Source organism: Meriones unguiculatus, chromosome 10, assembly GCF_030254825.1.
Source record: "Meriones unguiculatus strain TT.TT164.6M chromosome 10, Bangor_MerUng_6.1, whole genome shotgun sequence".
Classification (NCBI taxonomy): Eukaryota; Metazoa; Chordata; class Mammalia; order Rodentia; family Muridae; genus Meriones; species Meriones unguiculatus.
The window spans coordinates 64,363,414-64,389,833 of NC_083358.1; the positions used below are offsets into that span (position 1 = coordinate 64,363,414).

Below are 26,420 nucleotides of genomic sequence, written 5' to 3' on the forward strand. Positions count from 1 at the left end.
AAAAATGAATAGAAAAAAACTTACCAGGTATTTCAGTGAAATTCAACCAGTCACTATTTCATTAAGAGGAATATAAGCAAGGAAAAGAGGGCAGGAGCATGTCAACTGACTAATGCCTGTTTTGTGTGAATGCTACAGGGTGAACTGGTTCACAGCAATGATATCAACATGCACTTTGTGTGTTAAATGTCTATTACAACAAGAAGTGAGCAAGAACAAGAAGAATGAAAACTATGTGTCTATTTGTTTGTTTATGAGACTGGGTTTCTCTGTGTAGCCCTAGCTGTCCTGGAACTTGCTCTGTAGACCAGGCTGGCCTCAAACTTAGAGATCCACCTATTTCTGCCTCTTGAGTGATGGGTTTAAGGGCAAGAGCCACCATGCCCATCTAAAACTATGTACATTAATGTATCTTTTTTTTCCATTGGATTAATTTTCTTCATCCTTTAAATCATAGTAAATATATCTAGTAAAGTTTTTGAGTGATACTTGTACATATTTATGAAAGTTTTTATTTCTTAAAATGACAAGAAGTATTGCTTACATACGTGTTTAAAGTATGTATTTATTTCTTTTGTGTATATAGGCGGTAGCCCTATGTTTGTTTGTGTACCATGTGTGTGCAGTGCCCATGGCATGCAGAAGAGGGTGCTGGGTCCCCTAAAATTGCAGTTATAGACAGTTGTGAGCTGTCTTCTGAATACTTGGAATCAAATCTGGTTCTTCTGGAAGAGAGATCAGTGCTTTTAATTGCTAAGCCACTTCTCCAGTATCCTTGTTAAATACGTTTTAAAATTAACAATTGAACTTTATTTTATGAGTATGAGTGTTAGTCTACATGTATGCATGTGAACCACATACATACCTGGTGCCTGTGGGAGCAGAAGAGGGCATTGAATTTCCTGGAACTGGAGTTGACACATGGGTATCCTTCTCTGTGTGGGTGCTGAGAACTGAACTCAGGTCCTCAATAGGAGCAAGTGGTCCTAACAGCCGACCCATCTTTCCAGCCCCTGGTTACTTAATTTTCAGTAAGAGTATACAAATAATTCAGTTTACAGGTCCTACTGTTATTCTGTTGGGGCCATAAATGGAATCTAATTTCTTTCCCCGGATTAAGTATTATGAAGTTGAATTTGCTTTTGGTTTAAAAAAATATTTTAAAATAATTGAGGTATAATAATTTTTTATATGAAATATCTTATGCTTAGACCATGGTAATTAACACACCCATTATCTCAATCATTGTTTCAAAATTGAGGTTTTCTGTATGGGAAATTTTATTTGGGCCACTGTATTATACAACCCTGCTTAATACCTCACATTGACTTGGTGCTATGTTTGGGTGATTGTCTATCAAATATCTCTGTGGCAAAAGGTTAGTATCTATCACTGTCCTGTAACATTGTAAAAACTGTCATTGAACAGTGACAGGAAGGGATGTAGAGGCTGTAAAACACATATTTTTCCAAAAGTAAATCATTAAATTATACTGCTTATATTTGCAGGCAATGATAATATTTAATAGAACACATCTATGATAATATTTAACAGTACGTTTAAAATAACAACACTTGGTAACAAAAGATAAAACTGCTACTTCTATGATAGCATTTCCATGTATCTATAGGAATATCTTTTTGGTTTATTCTTTCTGAGACAGGGTCTGGGCTGACAGCCTGGCCTGGGCTACAACTCGTGATCCTCATGACTCAACCTCTTGAATACTGGGATTCTAGTCATGTGTTTTCATGACCAACTTGAGAATATCCTAAAGCTTTTTTGTTGTTTTTAGACAAAGGATAGTCCCAAAACACTTATGTAGCTGGGGATGGCCTTAAACCCTGAAGTTCTTTAAAACATTCTACAAAATTACCTTCTGGACTGATTTATGACCTGCATTTGCTTCAAGAGTGTAGGAAAGTCTGCTTTCAGGAGCAGTGTCATGAAACTCTTTCCTCATTAGATTTAGGGGGAGATTTTATCCCACTGTTCTCATGTGGTCATAGTATTCCTATTCAATGGTGTGCCACTCTTTGATCCCTTCAGTGGTTTCTTAAGGCATTGTCAACAAATTTGCTGTAAAGATCTATGGTTTTTGTTTTTGTTTTTTTTTTTTTTAACCAGAGATGCGTGAATTACGTGGCCTGTCTAACAATTAGAAAGTTGTGAGCCTAATATAGGAAGTTTGTTTACGGGCCCCAAAGGGATGAAGAACTCAGAAAGCCCTCATGGGATTAGAACATGTGACTCACCATGGAGATGAAGGTATGTAGGCTCCTCCTCTGAGTGCTTTCGTTCATTTCCTATTTGGTTCTGGAAACAGGTCTTTTTCAAAGTTGAGCTTCAACGCATGGCACCTAAGACCGGCCGTTCCTGTTTGATTGGGTCCACTGCGCTTAATGGCAGAGTTTAGATACTCAGAAACGGGACTCCACAGACTTAATTTAGCTGCCTTCATTTTTTTGTTTCTACTTCTGGTATGCTGCCGAAACATTTGTATTTAACGTCTGAGTTTCCCACCACACGTTTCTGAGTTTGTCTGTTACAATTTTTAGCCTGTAACCGGTTTCCACGAGTTCCTTATGGGACTAAAACTATCAACTTTTGGTGCTCAGTTGTATATTTTATACTTTCTTATTGACTGTGTATTAGTGACTTTATTAAAGCTCAGAACTTCCACATTATATCTTCAGGTCTAATCAAAGTTTCCTTGAAATTTCTCCTTGTTTTTAAAGGCCCTGGTTACAATCTTGATGGTAATTATATCTATCTATCTATCTATCTATCTATCTATCTATCTATCTATCTATCTATATTTATATCTGTATCTATATAATTTCTTTCTGGATCTATCATATCATTCAATATTTCTAGCCCTCTAGGGAGTAGCTGCTGCTTCCACCATGTTTTAGAGATACAGAAACTGTGGCACAGAGAAGTTAGGCTCCACTCCTATACGATTCACCACTGCTCCATACTTGCTCAGAGCATAGAATTTAAAACATGCCTTAAAAACAAGTTCCCAATGAAAGCATCGTGAAGAACATTGTATGCATTCATCATTCTTCTTACTTAGTTTAATCAAATAAATAATATTGATTCCCCTGCTGTTACTCAGTGATTACATTTATCTGATGATTTAGCAGAAGATCTGGAATCAGATTTTTCTACTATTACAAACTTAGACCAACATTTTAGGATAGCATTTTTATCTAACCATACATAGCTCAAAGTGTATTTCAAAGACTTTGCACATATGACCAGGGATGCATTCAACAGTGAAGAGTTAGTTTGAATATGAAGTTTAATAGTTACATGGCTACTCTTTTTGCCAGGATTGTCTTAGTTAGGATTTCTACTGCTGTGATAAGTCAGAATGACCAAAATCAACTTGTGGGAGAGGAAAGGGTATATTTCATCTTCCATCATTCAGGAAAGTCATGTCGGAACTAAGGGAGGAAGCAATGCAGAGATCCTGGAGAAATGCCACTTTCTCCAGAGAGTGGTTTGCTCTCACTCACTGTTCAGTCTGCTTTTTATTTTTATTTTTAATCATACCCAGGACCACCGGCCAAGGGGTGACATCAGCCACCTGACATCAATCACTAACTAAGCAAACACACCATAGGCTGCCCATGGGCCCAGCTGGTAGGGGCATTTCCTCAGTTGATGTCCCTTCTTCCCAAATGACTCTAGCCTGGGTCAAGTTGACAAAAAACTTGCCAGCATAGGAATTATTTAGACTTCTTAGACTAAGTGTAACTGATTGCAGATTTACTGCTGATGGTACTCATCCAGTGCCTAAGAGAAGTGAGTGTAACTGTAAGATCGTTATCTTGCTATACAACATCGCAAAACAGTAAATAATATGTGTCAGTAGACTTGGGCTGTTAGAGAAACATTTAAATTCTATTTAATTACACGTGCATTTCTCATTTACTAAAACAGAATTTCCCCAGCAGGAAATGCAGTTCTAAAGTTAGCTGAACATCATATACCTCTTATTTATTTTTATTCAAGAGCTGCTGGAATGTGAGGATACTTTAAAGTTCGTATCTGCTGTATAAACTCAAAGCAGAACACTTTGCTTCAAAACAAAGAATTAAAATGATACTGTAAGAAACTTTTAGGGACAACAGAATCTCACTTTAGTGATCAAGGACTTTGGAGTGGAAAGAATGCCATATGAGGATGTGGTCGTGAGACAGGTTGGGTGCAATATCTAGGCCAGGACAGTTTTTGATCCTTACTTCAGGAGTGAAATGTGTCTATTGGTGATACCTTGAATGCTGGCTTCAGGAGAACCCAGCTTTAAAAGCAATCTCTGTAGAACAGGCTGATATATGATGTGGCTTAAGTAAGTGAGAAGAAAATAGATGACTTACTCTAAACGATAAGTCAGTGACTTAAGCTTGGCTGATTATCTGAGTGAATTTGTGAGGCTTTGAAAAGTGTATTTCCTTTTGTAGACTGTGGCTCAGCTCCAGACTGCCTATTGCCAAAAAGCTGTGTAGTGAATTTAATAGATGCTCAGGGTTTGGATACTGGTATGAAAAAGGCCCCTATGTTGCTGTCCTTCACCATTTTCTCCCCAAGGAATATTTGGAGAAATAATATTTTTCTATCAGTTAAATTTCAAAATGGCTTTGTCTCCCTTTCCATCAAGGAAGATAATTTTAATAGCATGTGTATGGAAACAGGGTAGTAGTCTGTGTCTTTTCTCACTCCGGGATGCACTGACTGTTCTTTCACAAAATATATTTTAGTTCTCCATATGGAAACAGATATATGCCTGCTTTGTTTTGAACAAGAAACGTTACCTGCACCAGTCCTCCTGGATGATTTTGGGTCTACTGGCTGTTGCCTCCTCTGTTAAGGCTGACCTCGAGTGGGTGACCGTGATTCTGCTCCAGCTGGTGGTTCAGCTGGTTTCAGGCTAGCCTGACCTTATTCTTTCACGGCAGTGGCAGAATTTCAAAGGGGAACAGAAGCAGTGGAAGCTCTGGGGGTTCAGAAACCAACAGAGCATCACTGCTGCCAGGCTACTGACTAATATAAATCACAAGTCCAGTGTGCGTTCAAGGGGAACATATTCCACACCTTCCTAGAGATGCAAGTAACACTGCTAAAAGTTGAACTCAAAGGCCGGGCAGGTTTTCCAGTGCCACAATATGCATGCATAAAACTTACATTTTCAGCACAGTTTCACAAAACGTCATGTCTTTATGCTTGACAATTCAGTAACGCCCAAATAAGATTGGTTGGAATTTCTGCAACTCCGCTAGAGTGTTGGAAACACTTATTCAGTTGATGGAAATGCTACAGTTAAGTGACCTCAAGTCAATTTCTTACACATGCTAAAAACATGAAGTAGTATTATATCCCCAGGGTAAATCAGTCTATCAAGGTCTTAAATAGCTTCATTTTAAATGCATCTAATGAGTTGACAAGGAACATGGGTATGTACCCGTTAAGTTAAGTTACAATGTGTCTGTAATTATTCTTTACTTTAAAATAACTTCAACTAATTCCTATTATCTTACCCTAACTGCTCCCCTTACTAGGGAATCCACATGGAGACCGAGTTGCCTATAGTCTACGTCTGAGCAGGGAGTCTAGGTGCTTTCCATGCATAGCCTTGGTTGGAACATCCATCTCCGTAAGACCCCCTGGACCCAGATATTTTTTTGTTGTTGTTGTTCTGTTGCTCTCCTTGTGGAGCCCCTATCCTCTCCAGGTCTTTCTATCACCCTCTTCTTCCATAAGATTCCCTGCACTCTGCCCAAAGTTTGGCTATGAGTCTCAGCATCTACTTTAATACTCTGCTGGGTAGATTCTTTCAGAGGCCCTCTATGGTAGGCTTCTGTCCTGTTCCATGTCTTTTTCTGCTTCCAGTGTCTATACTGTTTGGCCTTCTGAATGAGGATTAAGCATCTTCCCTAGGGTCCTCCTTGTTGTTTAGCTTCGGTAGGGCTATAGGGTTTAGTATGTTTATCCTGTATTATATGGCTAATATCCACCTATAAGTGAGTATATACCATGTGTATATTTCTGCTTCTGTGTTTCCTCACTCAGGATGATCTTTTCTAGTTCCATCCATTTGCTTTCAGATTTCATGATTTCCTTGTTTTTAATTGCTGAGTAGTATTTAATTGTACCACAATTTCTGTATCCATTCCTTGGTTGAGGGACATCTAGGTTGTTTCTGTGTAAAGCAAAGGATACTATAAGCAGAACAAAACAACAGCCTACAGACTGTGAAACCAGATCTTCGCCAACCCTACATCTGACAGAGGAATAATATCCAGAATATATAAAGAATTCAAGAAGTTTAACACCAACAAACCAAGTAATCCAGTTAAAAAATGGGGTACAGAGCTAAACAGAAAATTCTCAATAGAGGAATATCGAATAGCAAAAACAAAAACAAAAACAAAAAACAAAAAACAAAACAAAACCAAAAAAATCACTTAAAGAAATGCTCAACATCCTTAGTCATCAGGGAAATGCAAAGCAAAATGATCCTGAGATTTCACTTTACACTCATCAGAATAGCTAGGATCAAAAACTCAAGTGACACAAGCTGAGAGGTTGTGGAGAAAGGGGAGCCCTCCTCCATTGCCAGTAGGAATGTAAACTTGAACAACCGCTTTGGGAATCAACCTGGTGCTTTCTCAGACAATTAGGAATAGTGTTTCCTCAAGATCCAGCTATACCATTCCTGGGCATATATCCAAAAGATGCTCAAGTACACAACAAGGACATTTGCTCAACTATGTTCATAGCAGCTTTGTTCATAATAGCCAGAATCTGTGTGTTTGTTTTTAAATTGAGATAATGTTTATAACTGCGGAGAGAGGCTATTTCATAGCATTTAAAATAATTGTTCAGTCTATATGGACACAGCTTAGATTTTTGACCTTATATAGAATGAGTTGTAAAAATGTTTTCTAGGATTGAAAACATATAAAGTAAAAGGTCAGGTTAATATTAAATGTAATTTCAAATGTATCGTTGAGCTGAAAAGACACCAAGAGGATATATCCTCTAAAGATTTTCCTTGGTGTCTTTTCAGCTCAGTAGTACATATATATACAATATACATGTGTATACATACATATATATTATACATATATATATACATAATATATAATACATATATATTATATATACATGTATACATATATACACGTATATGTATTATATAATATATTGTACATATATTATGTATATATACACATATATGTATACAATATATGTATATAATCAGTGTCTTTTCAGCTCAGTAATACATATATATACATGTATGTATGCATATACATATTCATTATATATAATCAGTCTAGAAAACACATCAGAGAATTCTGTATTAACTGACTGGTGCCACAACTCTGTAAATGTTTTCAAAGTGAAAGGTTACACATGAGTCAATGCTTCCCTACAGAGGAAGCTAAGCAAAGTTTAAGGAATAAAACACAAGCCAAGATGCTGCAAATAGGTTTAAATAAAGCTGTAATCACAGTGAACACAAATGCAGCGTACTTTGTGGTTCAAAGACAAAGATTGTTACACCACAGAAAGAAAAATCACTGATATCCCGGTATTGAGGCATATGCCTGTAACCTTAGCACTCTGGGAGGCAGAGGCAGGTGAATCTCTGAGTTCGAGGTCAGCTTGGTCGACAAAGTGAGTCCAGGACATCCAAGGCTATACAGATAAACCCTGTCTTGAAAAGAACAAAGCAAAACAAAACAACAATAACAAGAAAAATCACTGCTATATGATGTTCATAAGTTCAGTGCCTAAAATGTTAAGTCCTCAAGTGTTAAAAGGAAAAAGAAAAAAGAAATTACTAGTCTATCTTTCAAAAATGAAAAAAAAAAACATTTCTAGAGACTTAAAAACAGTCACTGCAACTTGGTAAGGGTTTTAAATATTCTAAGAGATACAGGAATTCTAAATTATATGTGCTCCAAAGCCTCATCTAAAATTTTAAAATAAAGTTAAAATTAATTGAATTAGAAGGTAAAATGGAGCTGACAGTAGATTTGAATTTGAAAATGACTGTCTTTATTTATGCCTGTCCTATATATCTATAGGATCGGGATACATGAAGGGGATTTACACCACAGTTAGTAGATGTAACAGCTTTGTGCTCTATTATAAAACAATAGAGCTGTGTAACATAGAGCACACAAAGTCATAAATATTATTTTCACAAACTAAGTTCAGACTTTCCACATAGGTAATGCCAATGTTAGGTTTGTGCCAAGTTACTTTTTTTTAATGATGATAGAAAATTATATGGAAAAATTTTAGCATACAACCTCTCATACCATCACAAAAGACCCAGAATATCACTATTATAATACCCTTGAACCCTTCATCCTCTTCTATCCCACTGACAATAGTGTTACAGTAAATAACACAGACAGAAAATGGTGGGCAAGAGACACAGGCCAGAACATAAGGAATCACTGTAGTGATCACAGCACAAGTCATATATGGCAAACTCAGAAGATACTGGAAAGAAGGAAACTGGGCAGATGGAGATCAGACTATGAGGGTGGTTAAAGACCAGACCAACAATTTACTCTATTAGTCTCAGAAATGCTGATCTTCCCGTGAGAGGGCAAAGAGAGGGAAAAAGAAGGGAAAGGGAAATTTTGGCACTTGGATGGTGTTAGTGAAGAATGTTCTGTTAGGGCCCATGAGTTAGAGGCTTACTGCCCAGACTGTGGAGTAGTGGGAACTAGTTGAAAGTCTTAGCTCTTGGGCCACTTTCTGAAAAGGGGGTGGTGGGACCCCAGCCTCTCTTTCTCTCTGGTGTTTGCTTTTCTGGTACCAGGAGGAGGACAGCTTGTTCTCTGCATACTCCACAGATGCACTTTCTCATTCAAGAGCAATGGAGTCTACAGGCATGGGAGCAAATGTCTCAGACCACGACCTCCAACCTTTCCCCTCTGCTAAGTGAATCATCTCAGATATGTGGTATAGTACTGGACACCTGACCCGCAGACAGTACAGGAGAAAGGGGTGCTAATTTTAGGATTCTGTAGAACAAAAGACAGCTACAAGTTTTCCTGCAGCTGAGCAGGTAGACTACCTGCACACTCACCCACCTCTTGACATTTCCCAGATGGACAGAAAAGTGGGCCTTTAATCTACAAATCTCATCAGGTACCCAACATCACAAACTTAACGACAAAAGTAACGCCTTATAAGAGCTATTTGTTAAAATGGAGTAATGAAGTTTTCTACAAATCAATGAAAATAAATATCCCACCTTGAAAGACAATCAAATAGTAGGAAAAAACTGTTTACAGTCTAAACAAAATTAAATATATTCCAGCAGTCACCAATGGGAAAGCACTCTTTAGTCAGGAATTTAATGGTTAAACCAGAATTCAGAGAAACAGAAACAAGGGTAAGGGTGAAATAAAAATCATGGTTAGCTCTCAGTAAATTAATGAAAGAAAAATATGAAATTATCTTGGAAATAAAAATCTGTGGCGAACATATGAAGAATAAACTCCAATTAAATGCAAGGCATCAAAGAAACAGGAACCCCACAGCACATTGCAAATTACAGACACATAATACGTCGTAAAGAAGAGGGAATGAGAAATATGCTATGAAGGATTAATATTTGTAATCTTTGACTCTGTAGAAAGAAAAACAATTATGGAAGTAGTATTTGAAATTATTCGCCCCCCCCAATACCCCAGAAGTAAAAAAAAAAAACAACCAAAAAACCCTATATTTTGAATGAAAAAATAGTCTGCTATTATCAACTTATATATTTAGCCCATTTTAAACATAGGACAGCCTAGTTTGTGATTAAGCCCTCTCTGAAAGCAAAACAGGGAATAGCATCACTCCAAATATTTTACTGATATTTGAGGCAAGACAGCCACGGAAGAAATATGTTATCATCATTCTCAGGGAAAGATGTGAACTAAAGATGCAATAGTCAATCCGTCTACCAAATGTAAGGCTTCAGAAAGCAGTGTTTAGCAGACAAGAGTCTGGTGCCCATTTTGGCTATGTTTTTTAAGAGTCCACCCAGTTATGAGCTGAATTCACATGCCTGGAGAAACTTCAGTAAAGGGGTTGATGAAGTGTTTAAAAAATGAGTACACAATAAGAACATTTGCTCAACCATGTTTGTAGCAGCTTTATTCATAATAGCCAGAAGCTGGAAACAGCCCAGATGTCCCTCAACTGAAGAATGGACACAGAAATTATGGTACATCTACACAATGGAATATTACTCAGCAATAAAAAAACAAGGAAATCATGAAATTTGCAGGTAAATGGTGGGAACTGGAAAAGATCATCCTGAGTGAGGTATCCCAGAAGCAAACAGACATGCAGGGTATATACTCACTCTTAAGTGGATATTAGACATATGATATAGGATAAACATACTAAAATCTGAACACCTAGAGAAACTAATCAAGAAGGAGGTCTCTGCTAAATGCTCAAACCCCATATAGCAAGGCAAAGAGGATGAACATCAGAATACACCATGATTCAAGGGTAGTGATGAAATATCTCAACTAAAATGTCAGACTAGGGAAAAGGGGAGAGTAAGGAAGATTGTTTGTCGTGTAGTTACTAGAAATAGGTGATGCCAAAGGGCTCCATTTATGACGGCAGGAGGGGTCATGACCCTGAGCACTTCCTGGAGCACCTCATAAAGTGCTTGATTTTTCACAATCCTGCAATGGAAATGCTGTTATTAATCATGTTACAGAGAAGAGACTGAAGCTCAGGGAGACGGCATATTGACAGTCCAACGCTTGCAAAGGTGGGAGGGGTGGAGAAGAGGAAGGCCATCTCTAAATATTTGCTTGTACCCATAAATTACAGAGCCCAATGACCAAAATGTCCTAGGATTGTTCTGACTCCAAATATTTTGTTCTAAGTCCGTTTACACGGGACTAAATTATCTTATTGGATTTTATCTCAAACTGCAACAATGATCCAACTTATTATAAGGAAGCCATATTCCAAGAGAACGGTTGCTTTTTAAGCTGAAGATACAGGCTGTTTTGTTAGTATTAAAGCATTTAAAGTTTTGTACCTGTAAACCTTGAAATAGCAGTAGAATTAATATTTTTTATTTGTGTAAGAGAGCGAGCACATGACTGTGTCTGCAAGCATGCCTGCCACAGTGTGCTTGAGGAAGTCAGGGGACAACTTTGTGGGCTCAGTTCTCTCCAACCTTCTTTGTGGGTTTTGGAGATCAAAGTCAGGTGTCAGGCCCCTGCAGTGTCTTGACTCACTGTATTGCTGCCCCTACCCTCTTTAGATTTTTTTCTTTCTCTTCCTTATGTTTGGGAATAGCTTTTAAAGAGAACAAAATATAAGCTTTAGGAATCTCTTTTTTTTTCTTGTAGGTACACATCAGATCTTTGGAAAAGATGTATAATGTTAATCTTTTAGGTATGTGAATACCAGAAATCTCTTGAATGGGATCTGACAGAAATAGTCTAAAAAAATCTTTTTTTTTGTTTTTTGTTTTTTTTGTTTTTTAAAGCACAGTGGTGGTGTTCAAAATGTGTTATGCAAAAGGAACTTAGTAGAGTTTTAATAAAGCTATGTTACTCTTTCCTTGTATATTCATTGTAATTTACTTATGATTAAAATATTCTTTATCAACCAGGTGTGGTGGCACACACCTTCTCTAATCCCAGCACTCAGGCAGGCAGAGGCAGGTGGGTCTCTTGTGAGTTTGAGGACAGCCTAGTCTACAAAGCAAGTCCAGGATAACCAAGCCTATATAGAGAAACCTTGTTTTGAAAAAGTAAACAAATAAAATATTACAAAAAAACAACAATAAAAATCCAAATGTTCTTTGTTTAGGTCAGTATATCACAATCTAAGATATCTAAAAATGATTTTGTACCTTCTCAAGGCATTTCCCAGACTAAAAAAAGAGAATTTCTAATTAGCCAAATAAAAACAAGATTGAAATTCCCCTTTGTGTAACACCAAACCACGCCCCTACCCCCAACAGGGCTATTGTTCTGATTATTTTCTCTAACAGTGAACACTGAAACAACTGAAAGGTTTGATTCTCTGCTGTGGCTCCAAGAGAGGAAGTGCTCATTAGTTCTGTGCAGAGACTGTTTCCCACACAGTCACCACAATGCACCAGAGCCTTCCTGTTCCAAAGCTGGAAACCTGAGAAGGAGCCATAGCAGTTCTGCCAGCAACAGATGGTTACTGTTTAAATGAGGGTAAATGCTGCCTCTCATCTGTGAAGTGACTTTAGATTCTGGGTTGGGGCAAAGGGGTGGATACGAAGGGTTAGAGAATGAGCTAGGAGCGAGATGAAGCAGAGGGGCAGAACTAAGCCAAGGGTCTTGCTTTGTTTGTTAGTATGTGCTCTTTAATCACAGTCACATGGCAGGTTGGATTTTTCTGTCTCCTTCCCTACCTCATGTGGAGGGGGAGGGATGAATGGAGGAGGGCATGGAAAACGGTGGAAATTTGTTGTGTGTTGGCATCTAGCAAGTGCATTTTGCTGTGGGAGAAGTTTGTGGCTTGTTTTCTGCTTGCTTGAATAGAGCCTTTCCAAGTTTGCCAAGCCTACAGTTAATGCAGTCAAGGGATTTATTATGAAATGTACTAAATCTTGGCATGGAGCTAATTGCATATAACAAGAAGTGTGCTAGAGGCCTGGACCTGAGAAGTGACACATGCCGAAAACATTCTTTTCTGATGCTGCTGGAAGAGGTTTTGTGTGGGGCAATGTCTGCGTGTCGTGCCTGCACTTATTGCTAATGAGGTAGCGCCCACCTCAAAGTGCATTTCTGAGTTACTTGTTAAAATGATTGTCCAGGTTTTGTCCTCTTTCTCTTTTGTATTTTTTTGTCAATGACTGGCAGTTGAAAATGAATATTTACCAACTACGTCTACCCTCCTACTGTATCATAACATTTATGGTAGTTTAGAATATATATATATATATATTATAATCTAGAATGACTCATCTATAAAGATAAAGGCAGCAATTGGAGACGTTCTATTATGTGTCGTAGTTGCTATATTAAAACAGATGAGGTAGTTTAAAGAACAGAAACTTATTTTCTCACAGTTCTGGAAGCTGAAGGTCCAAGACCAAGATGCATCCAAGGATGCATCCCTGCCAGGCTGTGGTAAGGACTGCCTTTGTGTAGTTTGTTGATGGCCACCCTCTCCCTGTGGACTCACAGAGTAGAGAAAGAGACAGAGGCAGGTCTCTGTAGTGTTTATTCTTGGAAGGGAACTAATTCTGTCCTGAGGACTCCACTCTCAGGTTCTTATCTGAACCTAATCACCTCTAAAAGGCTCCTTCTTCAAGTACCATCACCTAATGTGTTAAAATAGAGGCATTGAAAGGACTACTGTTGTGTCTTCTTCTTTTTAAAGATTTATTTTATGTGTGTGAGCATTTGGCCCACATGTATGCAAGCGGGCACTGGATCTCACTATAGATGGCTGAGAGCAACCATGTGGTTGCCAGGACTACTGAGGACCTCTGGAAAGCAACCGGTGTTCTTAACCCCTGAGCCATCTCTCCTGCCCCTGTTGTCTTTTTAAACACAATGTATCCTCCTAGACCTTTTTATTAATTTCGAAATTAAGGTTAAAAGTTGAATAATTGCTTTTTCCTGTACTGCTATTTAATTGTCTGAGTTTTCCTAAAGTCTATTAGGAGATTCAATATATACATTGTTTTTTTTTTTTCGTTTTTGTTTTTTTTTTTGTTTGTTTTTGTAGGTGGTCGGTACTCAGTCTGTTCATCAACCACATAGTGATCAAATGCTCGTAACTTGAATGCTTTCAGCACTTTCTCAGTCTCCATACAACTTGCGTGTGTAGAGGTAACCAGAAGGGCCTGGTTTAATGCAGTAGTTACATCTTTCTTTGGTATGCACTTTCATATTGATAGCATGCTTGGATTAGGGTAATAATAGTTTGTCAGCAAGGTCCGTTAAGGAAATAAATGTAGAGTTTCAATGATGTCTTTTCAGTTCAGTAAGTTTCCTGTGTACAGAAAGCTAATTTTCTGTGTGCTTAAATAGAAACTGGGAAGGGAGAATTATTATAGTGACTTCCATCATTTGGTTAACCTGAGTATTTTTGTCACTCATGGTTTTGTAATGGCAATAATCCCGCACTTAAGAATAATAGAGGCAACAAATTTCAGCCTTGGCACAGCACAAAGGAAGTGCTGGGATGAAAGTACGTAGTGTTTGAGGGGAGAAAAAGGCAGCATTCAAAAACAGAGCAGCTAAGAGGTTAATTGTGTGTCCTCTTCACCATCATAGATTCATTAACTCGTCAGGCTCACCCTCACCAGATCTGGTAGAACTGTCATCATGAGCCAGGAATTAGCATGGCTCAGGGTGAATCATTTTCTTGCTTGCTTTTCAGAAGAATCATTTGCTTGCTTGCTCCCTCATTCTGTTTTTATTTACTCTAGTTCTTCTATGTTGGGGGCACTATGACATATACCATGAAAGAGAAAGAGAAGTGGTAATTGCTACAATCAACACTTCATTTTTTGTTTACTTACTATTAAAATGAGCCCCCCCTTACTTTTCTTGCCCCTTAGGACTGAAGGTGCTAACTTTACAATGGTCCTTATTTGAATCAACACTAATGTTGGGAAAATTCACACAAACACATAATTGTCCTTACTTACCAAGTGTAGTAACTTGAGGTTTGGTTCAGTTCTGAATGGAGGTTAATATCCAAGGAACATGTAAGTTCCTAAACAAGGTCAAGAGCTCTTCTCATTTCCTTGTAGATTGTCACAACAACTGGGAAGGTGGTCTAGGAACCATTGTCCATGTAACTGGATTCTCAGTTTCTACTGTGGCACAACTGGATCTAAGTTTATAAGATATGTACATACTTCTCATACATGTTGAAGTTAGAGAAACTTAAATACCAGGTATGGATTCTATTCATAATTGTATGGCATGAAGTTTTACCTGCACTCGACATTGGGATGTTTTATTTGTATAAGTATTATTTTAACAATCACTTATTGAACAAAAGGATGTATCATCTATGTGCAGGGACTATCCTGGATGCTGAGTATAAAGAAGCATAATAGAGTAATATTTAAGCAAAATGTACAACCCAGTGAAGCAGAATTTATGTCAGTGGGGGAAGAAGACATTAGTCTTCAACCAGTCCATGAAAGACTCATAAGGGTTTAATCAGAGATAGAGGGAGTAAATAGCTTAGATTATTTTCTCAGTTTTATCTGTCTGCCAACTTTTGAAAAGATAAATTACTAGAGATAGGTCATTGAAGGCCCAGATGATTAGGTAAATCCCTAATAGAGGTGTGGGTACTTTGATTCATTCTGTTGACAGTATGTAAGGACACTCACTTTGTCATAAGTATGGAGTATAGTATGTGTGGTTTTTCGTTTTAAGCCTTGGTTTCTTCATCTGAAAAGGGGGAATATTAGTCATACAAAATAAGATGATGTGAACACTGAATCCAGCACTTCAATGTCCGAAGAGTTTATTATTAGTGAATATAAAAACATTTTTTTCTTGATATGTTATTGCTAATTTAGCAAAAGGAAAATATAGCTATGTGATTCATGCTTAAAACAAAAATCTTTCTCTTTAGTGAATCAAAAGCATGAAGGGCTAAAAAAGAAAAAGTAATGTCATCATGTCCAGACTGAAAAAAATATTTTTACTTTCTTAAAAGAGGAAAATTTGTAAATGGATCATTCTTTTTGGCTCCAGACTTTGCACTGAGTTTACAACAATCCTGAGACAGGCTCTCTCTGTCTGTAGTAATGGGCTGTTTCGGTCCTTATGAGGCTTCAGCCCAATACCCTTTAAATGTTGAAGTAGGAAACTTGCGAGATGTGAAGTTCTCACTAGATTGTGTATGTTTCCTATGAAGAAATCAGTATGCTTGCTACTTGAGAAAAATGCTGACCTATTTTTGTTGTGTTCTTATTTTTTAATTTCAAGAACCATATTTCAGTATGATGCTAATAAAGACTGCCAAGTCTTATATAAACAGAAATTGAAATTGGATTTCTCTAATCAGTGAGAAAGAAATGTTCTTTATTCAGGTCTCAGGAAATTGGTTCACTTGTTTTATAGCTGGAGTCTCACTTCAGGAAAAATTCCTTGGTGCGTTTCCATTCTTGTAAAATGGCGCTCTGAGAGCAGCAGTAGAAGGTGGAGGGTACATGGAAGGCGCTAATGGAAACAGCGGTGGTGAGGGCCCACCGCCGAGTGGCCATGTGAACTGGATGACAGAAATGTGCCACTCAAGGTAAACAGTTCACATTTGTTGTCTTTGGCGATTCCAGAGGACCCCATGATAGTGCAGTTATTGAAATTGAATTTGGAAATGGTAACGTTGTTCTCATATTTCATCTAAAAGCTGTGCTGCCAGCTCCCACCTAGAAGGCCTCGCACGCGTTCATAAGCAGGGTACTGGTAGTATTTCAGTAACCCCGTAAGTAGGATCATGAAATGAAATCATGTAAAAGCAAAACAAAGCAAGAACAAACTACTCTACCTTTTCTTTTCCTGGTTCCCGGTGAGACCTGTAACATAAAAATAACCACTGCCACACACTCTCTCTGCGCTCGCTCAGGTGGCACGCATTGTGTGTGGCATCATCCCGGTCTCTGTGACCTTGGCCACACGTCAGGGGTTAACATTTTCACATAGATCAACTATTGTGAAACAGTTTTCCAGTGTACTGGCACAGACAAGCTTTTCTTCAATGGCAAGCATTAATAACCTGTTTCTCCACCCCATTTCCCTCAACAAACAACCATTATGGCAGACAGTCCTGTAAGGGAGTGGGGTGAAGAGAGAGAGAGCTGCAGTTACAGTAGTGTGTAGAAATTTCGATAAATTCAGAGAATGTGGTCCTGGTTACCTTGAGCCCTTGCTGTTTAAGTATTGATTCTCCTAAGCGTTTCCTTTTGACAGTACTTCATGCTTTTTTTTTTTTTTAACTTCTAAATCCTTATTCTAATCTTTAACTATCTTTAATCCAACATAGTAACCTTGGTCATCAGATTCTGAAAGAACCAACTCTTCTAATACTAATTTTGGTTATTTTTGTCTTTCCTATATTTGGATGCCCTTAAAATAGTTGTAGAGATAAGGTATCTCCTTTGATAATTCCTGCACTTTTTATTTTTTAATTTCTGATGAAACTAATTTCTTTCTACAATTTCTCCAAGTATTAGAAAGAAAAGGTATTCTTTAAGTACCATGGTACAGAAAAATAACAGAAAAGAAAACAGTTAAAAATGAATATCCCAAGTCCTTGAAGGGGCACATTCTCTTTAGAAAAGTTTGGTCGTATCATGTTCAACATTTAACATAAACCTGTATCAGAAGATTTCTTTTTCTGCTTGGCTTTACAGTTGTATATCTAGTCCAAAGTTGAAAATGTCTTTGTTCTTGAAAGAAAAATGTCCTCCAGTGCTTAGATTGATGGTGCTCTAACACATGTTTATTCAAAGATGGCAGCTGAGAGGTGAGCAGGCTAAATGCTCTGCATTAGAGATCACAGTGTCTATACAGCAGATGCGGGCCGTGATCTGTTTATATAGCTGCCTTCAATTTTCAGTGATTTATAATCTATGAGAGAATTTAAATGCTTGGTCTGTAGTTTTTAAACAAATATGAAGATTTTTAGACAAACACTCTCTTTCTAAGAATCATTTCATAAAGATTTCATCTACATGTTAGTTCTGTTGTTAAATTAGATGTTCAGATTCTTTCAGGAGTTGATCCACGGGGATGTTGGATCAAGTAAAATTATTTTAATTTTTGAGATCTTAGGCACAATCTGTTGGTTAAATTTGAACATGTGCTACTTCAAAGCAATCTTTAAGTCATCTGTGAGCATTCTAAAATACATAAAATTGATGGCACTATGAGTTTTAATGTTAAAATATTACACCAGAATGCAAATCTTATAAGGTCAGGAAATGAATTGTTGCTATGTGTGAGGTGTCCATAGTAAGCTACTGACTGACACTTGAATTGCATCTTTTGGTGACCAAATATATTCTTCAAAAAAAAAAAATATTTTTTACCATGGTCACCTGTATATCTTCTCAGTTAGGATCAGCAATCCTTTAGCAAGAATAGCAGTTACAAACTTCCTTCATCTAGAGATTTCCTTTGCATTCAGTCATGCAGTCATAGATAACAGCTCTTTGGGGATTTATAAAAACATCTGTTATTTCCAACTCACTGGATAAAAGTGAATAGTACCTTTTTCTTGGTGTTTATAAAGTGTTTATAAATGTTAATTCTCATTTCTTTGTTAAAGTTGATGTTACTTATTAAATTACTAAGACTAAATTGTGCATGTGTAGTCTATGAATTCTCACTATTTTTGGCAATTAAATCAAGGCTTAGCTATTAGAATATCTGGTATAGAATATCTGTTTTGCTACAAAAGGAATATCTTGAAAATGGAGATTTTTTTCATCTCATACTTGAGAGATGATTTTATGTATCTAAACCTTTGTTTTACTGAGTTTGTTCTGCTCAAATGTGAAAACTGAAAATTAGTTCTAATTTGATCATGACTTTTCTTCATGAAATAATTCTTTACTTTCTTTGATTATATTCTCACACTAGAAACTTCTCAATTACAAAATTGTTTCATGAGGTAAATTTGTAAACATAGGCTGTTCATGAATTGATGAATCCTATGTGAAAAAGTGTTTTAAAAACTCTGATAATAATTTTTGTGGATTTTAAATTGCTAGAGCTTTAGAGGAGTATTGATGGTTATAATATTTACTATTGATATAACTTTTAGTTAATTAGTGGTTATTCCTAAGTTAATTGAGGGGCAGACAAAATGTGGAATCAGAGAAAGATTTGATAGAATGAATCAGACGTAGAATACATCCAACTCTGACGAGAACTGAAAGGAAAGACGCAAGAGCAGTACAGAGAGAGTAGAGATGAATAGAGCATAGTGCAGGCGTACAGCCCAGTTGGTGGAGACAGTACGGTAGAGTTTGGTAGCATAGTACAGTTCCGTGTAGTTAGTGCGGTTCAGCTGAGCGCAGTTGAATTGGTGCAGCTCAGTTCATGAAGTTCAGAGGCAGTTTTTCCAAGCAGAGCAATTCAGTGAGAAGCAGAGAGAAGCCAGTTTGGATCAGTCAGCTTGGAGCAGAGTTTTGAGCCAGAAAAGTTGAGTTGAACAAGGCAGCCAGAGTTCAGAAAGAGCTAGAAGGGGTGAGCTTATTCAGCAGTAAGTCTCAGAGGCTGAAAACATTCTAGGCCTAGGTTAGCAGATGGAGGCTGGAAGATGAAGCCTTCAAGTTCTGGGCTTGTAGAAGATGAGTTTGTTTGGAGGCTAGAAGCTTCCAGGCCTAGGCCTGAGGTTAGTTAGATAGAAACACTCTGGGTTCAGTTCAAGCCATGTATTCGTAAAGCTTCGGTACAGTTCTTATCTCTTCCCTTCATTTGGGGAAATAAAAACAACATTTTCACACTTCTATACTTGATAGTTTGTTGTTGTTTTTCTTCATTTTGATATAGCTAAGTGGTACTGAGACATCTAATGTCATAGATTTTGATCTGATCCTGACAAGTCCTCGTAGTAAGTCTTAGTGGAGGAATTAATGTATGAAAGAAGAGTCATACTTTAAGGCTGCTAATAATTCCTGGCAAACTACTTTCTGGAAGATCTAATGATACTTTAAACTTGCCCTTTGGACTAGGATGTTTTCATACTTTAAACATTTTACACATCAAAAGCTTTCAAAACTACTTTCCAGGCCTGTGGACATACTCAAATGGACTCCTTCATTTTTTTCCAGTGGCTACCTCTCTAGACTTATTAATTTAAAATCTCAGTGCAGTATTTTGACATGACAACAACCACACTTGCATTAGTTTCCTGAGGCAGCTGCAAGAGTCTACTATCTCACACTCCCAGTGTGATAGGAGCTCAAAACTAGTTCTGGGTCAAAAATCAAAATATGTGCATTCCCATGTTCTATGAGGCAGTTCATCCCTAACTTCTCTTGTCTTTAGTGGCTATTGGCATTCCTAGAGTAACAGACTTATCACACCAATTTCCACTTATCATGCCTCATTATTCCTTCCATTCTGAGTATTCAGTCTTACCCTGTCCTTCCTTTTGTGAGACATATGGACATTTAGGGTTCACCTAGAAAATCCCATAAATAAGATTTCTGTCATCCCATCCTCAACTTGATCACACCAATAAATATGTCTTTAAAAATAATGTTAAACATCTGGAATCCAGGACCAGGGTCTTTGTAGGAAGGATGCCATACAGATTGTTCATTATATTAGTTAAATAATTGAGTTTTCTTTAAGTCTTATCAATTAGAGTGAAATAACCAATTGAAGATAAGATGATAATATGAACATAAGGACCTCTGCTTTTTTATTAACTCACTCATGAATGTTATGTGATATCCTACTGAAGGTGATCTTACAGAGACCTGAGCAATAGCTTAATGGTAAACCGTTCCCCTAGATTGTAGGAACCCCTGGACTGGATCAAAATAAAGATGTCATATTTGAGAGCACTTGCTCTTCCTCTGTTCTCTGCTTGCCCACACATGGTACAGGTAGAGTTTCAGGTTCACCTCCCTACACACACACACACACACACACACACACACACACACACACACACACAGTGTCAAGGTCCAGAGCTTATGTCTGGAATTGCTACTGTGTATTGGAGATAATAGCAGGCTGTCACTTTTGGATGCCCAGTGCAAAGAGGAACTCAGGAAAGGGGGAGAAAGGCAAGGGGGAGAAAAAAACATGAAAGCTCTAATCTTCAGAAACTTTACATAAACAAGATTGGAATGAAAACAGTGTTGCTTTTTTAATTTAGAAATCTGTAACCCATCCAACCAAAACATGCCATGCCGAGTGCTGCACTTTTAGAAAGACACCTCAGTGCAGTGCTCCAGGTCCCCAAATCTACTTAAGTGCTGGCTTTGTGTCTAACTTGAACTTAAGACGTCAGTTGGCTGGCTTGTATGTTTTTATATTGGCCCTAGTAAAATGGAAAGAAAGGACAAAACAACTAGTGAAAAATAGAACAGCAGCGATGCCATAGAACCCTGGCATATATTAACTGGAATGCTTAGTTCTTTATTTATAAGTGGAAAATTATAAGGGTTTAACTTTTCGTATATATCTAGTAATAATGTTACATGCCTTTAATGGCTAGGGTCAATTAAATATAATAGAAATGAGATAAAAGCAAGGGCAGATGTCTCAGAAGAGAAAAAGTAACACAAAGTATAAAATGAGAAGAATGTCCTGTATGAGTTAATGCAATGAGAAACATGGAAGCCTCATGATTTGAATAATAAGAACATCAAGTAATGTGACATTTAACCAGTTTTGGGGAGCAGGAAAATTTTTCTTATGGAAAATCTTGGGAACTCAAATACCTTACAAAATAGGGTATGCTTCTTGGGGGATTAAAAATATGCTTCTGGCCCATTTGCCTCTGGAATTGGATTTTATTTTCCACTAGCAAAGCTAAAAAAGGTAAAGGCAAAACCTCCTCAAGACCTAAAATAACCCTTAAAAATACCCCAAGAGTTTCAGGTTTCTATGAAACTTTGATTTGCATCTACCAGTGAAAAATATACTGAGAGTCCGGTGGGCAGATGACTGCTTAGATACACTGCCCTCCGCACTCTGGGTAGGGACATCAGCTACGGGGTGAAACTCAGATGAACTCTCTCCTTCCACAGTGTGGAGCTTAAGGAGAGCCAGTGTTTGCATTCTTTGGGCCTCAGTGTTCATCTAATGGGTCTCAACTAGCAATGTCCTAGAAAACAAAATAAAATGGAAGGTAGCAGTGGCACATACGTAAGGAGGTTGGTGTGTATGTATTTATTTGTTGAAAAGAGATTCTTCTCTTATACAGAATATCCCAACCTCAGTTCCCTCCCCTCCACTCCTCACAGCTGGCTCCCTCACATCCCTTCTCCTTCAGATATGGCTCCCCCAAAAGACCAAACAGGGCAAAACAGGATACAATATGATAAAGCAAAAGCCCTCATATTGAGACTGGCTTGGAAGACCCCTTCGGAAATGAGTCTCAAGAGCAGACAAAACAGTCAGAGAGATATTCGCTTCTGCTATTAGGAGTCCCACAAACACCAAGCTAACAGAGATAACATATATGCAGAGGACCTGGTGTAGACCCACACAGCCTTGCTGCCTCAGTCTCTGGGAGCCCGTGTGGGCTTGGCTTGGTTGGTTCTTTGGGCCATGTTTTTCTGGTATCCTCCATGAAAGGGGGTTAATTTTTAAAATACTGTTTTTCATGAATAATGCTTTAAAAGCTGCACCCTTTATAAAACTGGCTCATTACTCGGGATGCAGAGCTTCCTGTTCTGCCAGGTCTTTATGTTTGGATCTTTGAAGGGAGCTACCATACCACATGACTGTTTTTCTCGCTGTGGATGAATGTACTAGCAGTATACAGCAGAGGAGTTGAAGCCCAAGAAATATTCAGCAAGACTGAGAGGCTCCCCCAAGATTTTTGATCAACCATTCAATTCCATGAAATTATAGAGTTGACTATCTGAGAAAGTTTTCTGTAAGGCCAGAAATCAACAAGAAGCATGGGCCACAAAGGGAAAATATTAATATTTAGCAAGCATTTCTGAACATTTTTGTTTAAAATATTAATACTTAAAATATTGTCAATTCTGTTTGCATAAAGCAGACATAGTTAATCACCATGTTACAATCCATACATTTGTTGTCTTTTGCACCTATCTTTTGGATGTTCTATTCATATTTAATATTTGGGGGAAGGAATGAACTTTGTTAATCTTGATATCCTGATAATCATTCTTGCAGATCTCTACAATACACTGCTGTGTTTCAGTGGTGGGATGATTAAGAGTAACCAGGTTCTTTTTTTGTTTTTTCCCTGCTATTTTCAAAGTAAGTCTGCAGACTACTGAATCTACTCTTTGTGTGTTCAGTGTATGAGTGAAGCTTCCTGAGGGCAGGGGATTGACCTTTTCATTTCAGTAGTGTGTGAAATAATAAGTTCTTGCCACATGGTAGAGTTCAGAAGTATGTGTTGAAAGAATCACTAAGTGGATGAAGGATCAGGCCTTTAGCAGTTGTGATTTCCTATAGCTTGTTAGCAGACCTTTAGCATTACTGGGCCATATCTTCTGCAAACTCAGGTATCACTTAGAAGGTATGAGAGGCTGCTGTGTTCTTCTCTTACTACCTACCCCCTAAAATACCACCGGGACACAGTACTGTGGACTAATTCATCAGCTCCCTGAATTTTAAAGTTTGGAGCTCCATTTGCCCCTCTCACTCCCTTCTTTTGACTATCTCAGTTGTCACTGGAGTCCTAGCTAAATGTAGGGCCTGTGTGCATGGAGTGGGTCAGGTTTTATATACCTGCCTCTTGTGTTGTCTGGTCCTTAACTTCTTATTTCTGTTTTTGTTCAGCTGCTATTCTTTTTTTTTTATCACTATGTCTCATACTCTTAAAAACTGCCTCAGAAATCTTTATGAAAATATTAGGAAGGAGAGCTTGGCAGTTGAGCTCAGTGGTAGTGTACCTGTCTAGGAAGCACAAGGCCCTGAGTTTGGTCCTCAGCTTAAAAAAAAAAAAAAAGACAAAAAATTAGGAAGACAAATAATTTCCTCTAAATGTGCTCATTTTATAGAACTCAAATGAAATCTGTTAAAACTGTTGAGTTTAGCTGGGTGCGGTGGCGCTTGCCTGTAATCCCAGCACACAGGGAGTCAGAGGCACATGGATTGCTGTGAGTTCAAGGCTAGCCTGGTCTACAAAGCGAGCCCAGGTCAGGCAAGGCTACACAGAGAAAGCCTGTCTTGAAAAACCAAAACCAAACCAACCCAACTCAACTACCCAAACAACAACAAAAACCAAACTATTGGGCTTAAGGCTCAAATCTTGAGTGACTCTGTATGTTGAGAGAAATAGACAACTTCACAGAACATTATTTTCCATGAAAAAAATCTACTAATGTATTAGAAACCTTAATAGATAGCAATTTTTATTTATATCATATGCAAATATAGATTGCATATGAAGGAAATTCAGAAGTTTCAGATGTAGGTTCTGTATAGTAATCCTTTACATTTAATAATCCTCTGCGCTTTGAATGATCATCATGTATCATACATGATTACAATCTGACAGTGATGATTTGCATGAAAATGGCTGCAACGTGCAGCCACATGGCTCACGGCAGTGTAGTTTCATAGAAATTGTGCCTGTGGTGATGGTTTCAGAACCCCTTTTCTTTTCAGCCTTTTCAGTTAAACTTAAGACTTTAAGAAGTGGAGAAATATATATATATATATATATATATATATATATATATATATATATATATAGCAGTAACAGCAATTTAGAAAAACAAATCTGGTCAGTTTCTGTCCTTGCTTAAGTTATTTTTGCAGTTCACTGCATTGTCTCTGTAGTAAGAGTCTAAGAAAAAATCAGATATAAAAGTTGAAAGTTATGAAATATTCTGTAGCTTATTTTAAAATGGAACAAACTGTGTAACTTTTCCTCTGGCAACCAATGTGGAGGTGATTACTATCGTGTTTTAAAGTGTATTAGATTGTGAAAAACCTAAACATGTAAAAGGTTGGTTTTTGAAATAATGTTTTAGTGTTGACTTGCTTTATTCATCTACATAGTAAATATCAAGGAACTGGTACTTGGATTACTACCGAATTATATATAAAAATATATTCCCCTTAAAAATCCTGTGAAAGGGCTAGGAGGGTAATAGTGGTAAAAGTGGCTCAGTGGGTAACAGTGCTTGCTGCACAAATGTGAGAACCTGAGTTTGAACCCTGCGACCCACCTAAAAACTGGGCATGCCGTCTGCAAACCCAGTCTTGGAGGGTAGAAACGAGGATCCAGGCAGCTTGCTGTACAGCCATAGCAGCCAGTGCAGATGGCTGGCAAGCTTCAGGTTGAGTAAGATATCCTGTTTCACAGCAACAAGATTGAGAATGATGGAGACGAACACCTACCATCCTGCCCTGGCCTCCATATGTGTTCAAGGGTTAGTGTGCCCACATGCTCAGCTGTATGCAACACACACACACACACACACACACACACACACAGAGAGAGAGAGAGAGAGAGAGAGAGAGAGAGAGAGAGAGAGGAAATACTCCTCAAGACACAACACACGCACACACAGACACACATGAACACGTTTATTATGGGTCATCGCTAGAAGAGAAATAAAGGCAGTATTGTACATGACACATTCTACGCTAAGTTTAAAATAGTTTATTTTTAATGGCTTTCAGCTTCAAAAGCGTTGGAACTTTTAGTTCATATTTTGGCAGACACCATGTGAATTATTTTGGATAAATTATTTTAGAATGGATTTCTTCGCTTGAGTCATGCTCTGCTTCTGAATCACTTTACACACATTGTTCAAAGATGGTGACATTTTCTTTAGTTTGAGGTGAGCATACTTGTCATCATGAAATCCTCATCCGAGAAGATCATAGAATTAAAAACTGACTTTTTTCATTCTTTATTAAATAGCAAACCATTTTTCCTTTTCAGCTGGACTGCTTTGGACAGACCAGGCGTGCTCATTTTTAATTGTATTTAGAATGTATAGAGTTTCTCCTACTGCTACTTCTGCTGTACAGACAATTGGTTGCTAATGTAGAAAGAGATATGACAGTTTGAAAAGTAGCTTTATAGTTAACTTACAGTCTAAATTTTGTAATAACTGTTTATGTTATTTCACACTTAATTAGCAAACACCTCTGTTTTCGGTTAGATGAATACCATTCTCCTTTGACCAGTCAGATTCTATACTTAATGTATTTTTCCTTGAGTTTCCTCCCTTTGTTCATATCTTACCATATTGGTAGTCACTGTGCTTAAGTTGGGCATTCTGCAATCCCATGCCCAGCAGGTGTAGTGCTGAGGGTTCTCTTATGGAAGTCCAGGAATCCTGCCATGCCAGCCAGCCATCCCTCACTGCTCACTGAGTCATCATTAGCAGGCTGAGCACAGCAACCCTATCTCTGTCTCTCTGAATTTACCCTGTCTTGGTTTTAAATTTGCTAGTTTTATGTTTACTGAGAAGACCATGATTTGTTTTTACCATTTATATAGATTTTATTCTGTGTTTTCTGTATTAGTGGCAGATACTCACTTGGCTTTTGAGGAGGTCTTAATCACGAAGGAATAGTTTATAGATAATAAGTTGAAAAAAACCATACTGATGAATTTCAAAAAAGTGGTTCACAGTTGAGGTTTGTTCCAGTCTAGGAGACTCAGGCTTTGTTCAGCCAAGATTTTTCTCTGCTGAATAGTGTTTGGAT

General features: G+C 37.8%; 1 protein-coding gene across 2 annotated transcripts in view; it reads left to right on the forward strand.

The window, feature by feature from the left end:
- Bmpr1b (bone morphogenetic protein receptor type 1B) overlaps positions 1-26,420 on the forward strand; it is a 323,473-nt gene that overhangs the window by 96,234 nt on the left and 200,819 nt on the right. The window contains exon 1 of one of the 2 annotated variants that reach the window (XM_060392620.1): positions 12,131-12,251. The exons of the other annotated variant lie outside the window; for it this stretch is intronic. The gene's annotated coding sequence lies outside the window, so the exon portion shown is untranslated. Of the gene's footprint in view, positions 1-12,130; positions 12,252-26,420 lie in introns of those variants that run through there. 2 annotated transcript variants of the gene reach the window in all.